General features: G+C 43.0%; 1 non-coding gene across 1 annotated transcript; it reads left to right on the forward strand.

Annotated features, from left to right (window-relative positions):
* Positions 1 to 991: 991 nt before the first annotated feature.
* On the forward strand, positions 992 to 1,063 carry trnah-gug (transfer RNA histidin (anticodon GUG)). The gene has a single exon. It is a non-coding gene; the product is annotated as a tRNA-His (tRNA).
* Positions 1,064 to 5,608: the final 4,545 nt, after the last annotated feature.

The following is a 5,608-nucleotide window of genomic DNA, read 5'->3' on the forward strand; positions in this document are numbered from 1 at the left end:
TTTAAAAGCAAAATAACCATGCCACGCGCAATGATGCTGTCGTCAGTGAAGAACTCCCCCGACTTTCCTGTGGCTCTCTTGCCTCTCTCACCCCTTCATCCCACACGCTGCATGTTTTTAAACCTAGTTTTAAATCTGCTGCTCTGAGCCAGTGCATTCTGCAGTCTCACAACTCTTTCTGCAAATACCGCTTCACTGCTTGCTTCTATGTTTATTGTTATGAATCTCGTTGAGGTGAAATGGGACTGCTTCGGACATCGATTTAAAATATGGCTTATTGGAAACACGTTGGGGTCATAATCTCGTTCGCACAGAACTGAATCAAAATCGTTCAAGTTGGAATATTGTATTTTCTGGATGACAATAAACAATATCTTGCTATAAATGTTGGCTCCTCATTTCCCTGGTGTCAGAGGAGGCATTATCTGCGTCCTTTATTTATTTCACGTTAGAGACAAACATAGGTATCCATTCAGAATCAACGCACGGATTGACATCGAGATAAATGCAGCGAGAGATACAGGCAGCATTGGCACACATGGCGGAATGGACAAGAGAGATGCTTAAATATAAAATGGACTCAAACTCTAAATGGAAGTGACAGGTGGCTGATAGATATGAGTGAGTGTAGGCGATAGACCAAAGGCGTGGTTTGAATCTGTGGCTTAACTAGTCAAAGCGCCTATCTAGTAAACAAAAGATGGTCGGTTTGACTCACAGCGGGGCTGGCACTTACTATCTTCATGATTCACAAAGGGAGAGTTTCTTGCCATGGAACAGAGCTGCAATCGTTTCAAACGTAACAGGGGTTGCACTAGTTCCCATTCTGGATTAAGGCCCTATTCAGTGCGTGGCCTTGGTCGCTTACCACTGTTGCTATAATTTCTGGCGGGGTCGAATTTGGCCTCATCAAAAAACTATATATTTTCTGACCAGCGCCGTGTGTAACTTTGCTGCAATCAGAAAAAAGCCGTGACAGCTGGTGTGTGGCGCCGTGATCGTATAGTGGTTAGTACTCTGTGTTGTGGCCGCAGCAACCTCGGTTCGAATCCGAGTCATGGCACATCTCGCTTTATTTATTTTATTCACTACAGCACCTGCTGATAGAACACAGCCAAACATCTATCGTTACAAAATTAAACAGATATTACGTTTTTAGCGGTGGGCACATATTTACTCCTTCAAACCCACCTCTTCTCCCAGCTTTTTCTGCCTTCCACAATCAATAGCACTCCTTTACTTTGCTCACAATTCTCCCGGCAACAGTTTGTCTGGTGATGGCATTGGCGCGAGGCTGAATGATGAAGGTGATTTGCTTCAATGCTATTGAGGTCTTGTCACGGTCATTTAACTCACTGTGCGAAACATCTTTTTTTCTATTCTGAATCTGTCTCAAAACCGACCATTTCTGAAAGTCGCTCACTTGAAATAACGGAAGGCCCTTTGCTTACAGAAGCTGATTGTAGATTTTCAATATTGTCGATTTGGGTGCACGGGCAGGACAAGCGGTGAAGGCACGTTGTCACAGGGGAATTCTGTTTAGATGCAAAAATAAATAAACGGAATTGCTGATCGTGTTGTGAGACTAGGTGACCGACTTGATAACGCGATGGACTGTGAATCCATTGAATTCTGCACACGTGTGTCCAGTCCCATCCTCGTGGGTAGTGTGTTAAATATTTGATGCATGTGGTTCTTTTGTCAATCACCTGAAAATTCTTATCCAAATTCACCATTTTTCCCTAGCTTGCTACACTGAGCACATGACATGTCTCAAATTATTAATATATACTTTAATGGGAAAATAAGGCAAGAAAATACACAATAAATTGTAGAACATTAAGAAGTGTAGTGGAACAAATGGACCTTGGAGTGCAATTCCACAGGTCCCTGAACGTTGCAGGCGAGGTAGATAATGTGGTTGATAAAGCATATGGAATACTTGCTTTTAACAGTGGAGGCATAGTATTCAACAGCGGGAGGGTTATGCTTGAACTGCATACAACACTAGTTAGGCCACCACGAGAGTACTGTTTCAGCACATTACAGGAAAGATGTAATTGCATTGGAGAGAATAAAGAGGAGATTTACGAGAATGTTGCCTGGAACAGAGAACTTGAGCTATGAGGAACGATTAGATAGGCTGTGTTAGTTTTCTGTGGAGCAGAGAATGCTGAGGAGAGACGATATTCAGGCATACACAATTATAAGTGGACTAGGTAGAGGTGTTAAGGCGGACCTATTTCCCTTAGCAGAGCAGTCAACAAAGAGGAAGCATGAATTTATTGTAATTGGTAGGAGGCTGAGAGGTGATTTGTGGGGACAATTTTTCACCCAGAGGGTTCTGTAGCACACCGCTGAAAGGATGGTCGAGGCAGATTCCCTGCCCACGTTGCAAAAAAGTACTTGGATTTGCACTTAAAGTGTCGTTAGCTACAAGAGTACGGAACAAGTACTGGAAAGTGGGATGAGGTTCGATAGCTCTTGTTCGGCAAACGTAGACACGATGGGCCGGAATAGCCTCCTTCCATACTATGAAATGCAATAATTCGATGATATGCATTGGTGTGAAGAGAAATGTGAACTTTTTCAGGGTCACTATTATGAGAAAGATATGTTTCACGTAAAGATAAACATATATTGAATTACTGAACAGAAGCATTGCAAAGTGGGTCCGCACATACGCAGGTAAACAAAATGCGCTTTCGATTACATCACATTAAATATTCGGTAATCACAACTGTAATCGCGCTCCATTGAAACAGACACAAACATCGAATGATGCCGGATTGAGAGCATATCAATTTTACACAAACACAGAATGATCCAGGACTGAGAGAATTTCTCTTTTACACACACAAAGAATGATCCAGCACTGAGACAATATATCTTTTACACAAACACAGAATGATTCTGAACTGAGAGAATATCCCTTTTACACATACACAGAATGATCTGGGACAGAGAGCACATCCGTTTTACACATACACAGAATGATCCGGGACTGAGAGAATATCACTTTTACACACACACAGAATGATCCGGGACAGAGAAAATATCCCTTTTAAACAGGCAAAGAAAGATCCAGGACAGACAGCACATCCAATTTAAACAGGCACAGAATGATCCGGGACAGAGAGAATATCCCTTTTACACACACACAGAATGATCCGGGACTGATAGCCCATCCCTTTTACATACACACAGAATGATCCCGGACTGAGAGCTCTTCCCTTTTACACAGGCACAGAATGACCCGGGACAGTGAAAATATCCATTTTAAACAGGCAAAGAAAGATCCAGGATAGATAGCACGTCCCATTTCGACAAACACAGAATGATCCGGGACTGAGAGCACAACCCTTTTAAACAGACACAGCATGATCAAGGACTGACAGCACATCCCTTTTTAACAGACACAAAATGGCCCAGGACTTAAAACATATCCCTCTTAAACAGACACAGACTGACCAGGCACTGAGAGCACATCCCTTTTAAACAGACACAGCGTGATCCGGGACTGAAAGCATAGAGCTTTTTAAATTATAAAAAGCCCCTTATGTTCAGGCTTACTACTCTTTTTGGCAATATTATTAATCTCTTCTTTGAATCTAATACTATCTTTAATTTCTCTTGATAGCCACGGTTGGAACATTTTTAGTTGTGTGTTATTATTCCTTCAAGGAATGTACATTGTAGCGAATTATCACATTTTCTTGAAATGCTTGCCATCAAACGTGAATTGGATAACATTTGATAGGAATCAATTGCAGGGCTGTGTTGAAAGTGTAGGGAGTGGGTCTAATTGGATAGCATTTTCACAAAGCCGGCTTAGTCATGATGGGACAAAAAGTCTCCTTCAGTTCTGGCACTCTCGGATACTCATTGCCTACCTCGGTTTGATTCGTTTAGTCCTGTGGGAAACGGATAATAATGTTCTGCACGTGACTTCAGATTAATACATTTAGCAAAAGATTGGGAACATTAACGGACTCAGAAACATGCAATGGCTCTTAAACTCTCGGGTCAGTGGACTTGCTGAACTATTAACATTTGAGATAATTATGGGCTGTTTGGAACCACAGGAGATCCTCCGGGCACTTGTATGAAAGCGCGGACAGGAGTTGAACCCACATTTTCCGGTTTACAGGACGGCGACATCACCACTTGATAACGAACCCTCTCATCCATAGCACTGATGTTATTTTTTCTGAAACAACTTACTATGGATGCTGGGAATTGGAAATGCAACAGAAATTGCTGAACATATTCAGCAGGACAAGCAGCATTAGTGAAGTGAGAAACAGAGATAATGTTTCACGTCGATGATATTTCATCAAAACTGTCAGAGGTTGGATGTGTAACAGGTTTTAAGCAGATACTTAAGCAGGGCAAGGTGGAGGGGAGGAAGGAACGAAAAGGAAGGCCGGTGACATGGTGGAAAGCAGGAAAGATTTCATGACAAAAGCAAAAGTGCATGATAATGGGATACTGCAAGAAACAAATATGCGTTATAGAAAGGGTAAGAGGGAATAGCAAGATCATTACGAACAGCTACTGTCCGAGAAAATGGGAGCAGTGGTTAGAATCTGAAATTGTTGAATTCAACTTTGAGCCCGGAAGGCTGTAAAATGCCGAATGGAAAGATGAGCTTCTGTTCCTCCATCTTACGTTGAGCTTCATAGGAACAGTATAGGAGGACGAGACAGGCGACCGAAAGCTTGGGGTTCTCGTTGCGGATTGAATGAGCTGCTCGGTAAAGTGCTCATCTAGTATGTGCCTGGTCGCCCCAATGTAGAAGAGATTTCAGTCGATAGAATACACTATGTTGAAAGAAGTACAAGTACGTTGTTTCACCTATACTGGCCTGGACTGTGGGAAGGGAGGAGGAAATGGCCACGTGTTGCTTCTCCTGCGCTTGCTCGGGAAGGTGCTGTGGGAAGGAAAGCGTTGTTGGTGGTGATTGGATAGTGTACCACGTCATGCCGGATAGACTGGTCCCTTTGTACTGCTGAAAAGAGAGGAGAGGGTAAGAAGTATTTAATGGTAGGACCACGATGGATGTGTCAGCAATGGGGGAGGATGATCCATTGAATGTGACGGTTCGTGGAGTAAATGCTAAGCACAAGTGGAACCCTATCGTGGTTATGCGAAGGGAGGAGAAGGGATGAGAGCAGAAATGCGGGAAATGTGCCGGGCAAGGTTGAGGGTCATGTGCACTCGTGTTGAGGGTTTTTCTTGCTGGAGAATCATTTACCTACATATCGGTAGCACTGGTATTGACTTTGGCATCGTCAGGGCACATACGATGAAGATGGAGAAACTGGGAGAATGGAATAGAGTCCTTGTAGAAAGCGAGTGGGATAAAGTTGAATTTATGTAGATGTGGGAATCAGTGGGGTTATAAAAGATATTGGTCGGCCGACTCTCCCCAGCAATGGAGGTAGCGAAATCAGGAGGGTAAGGGAAGAGTCTGAGATGGGCCATGTGAAGGGCAGGGAAGGTTGGAAATTTAAAGCAAAGGTGACTGAACGTCTTGTTTATTGCTAAAGCTGGAAATGGCACAGATAAATTCATCAATGTTCCAGAAAACGAGGTGATGGATGAG

Source organism: Pristiophorus japonicus, unplaced genomic scaffold (genome assembly GCF_044704955.1).
Source record: "Pristiophorus japonicus isolate sPriJap1 unplaced genomic scaffold, sPriJap1.hap1 HAP1_SCAFFOLD_33, whole genome shotgun sequence".
Taxonomy (NCBI): Eukaryota; Metazoa; Chordata; class Chondrichthyes; family Pristiophoridae; genus Pristiophorus; species Pristiophorus japonicus.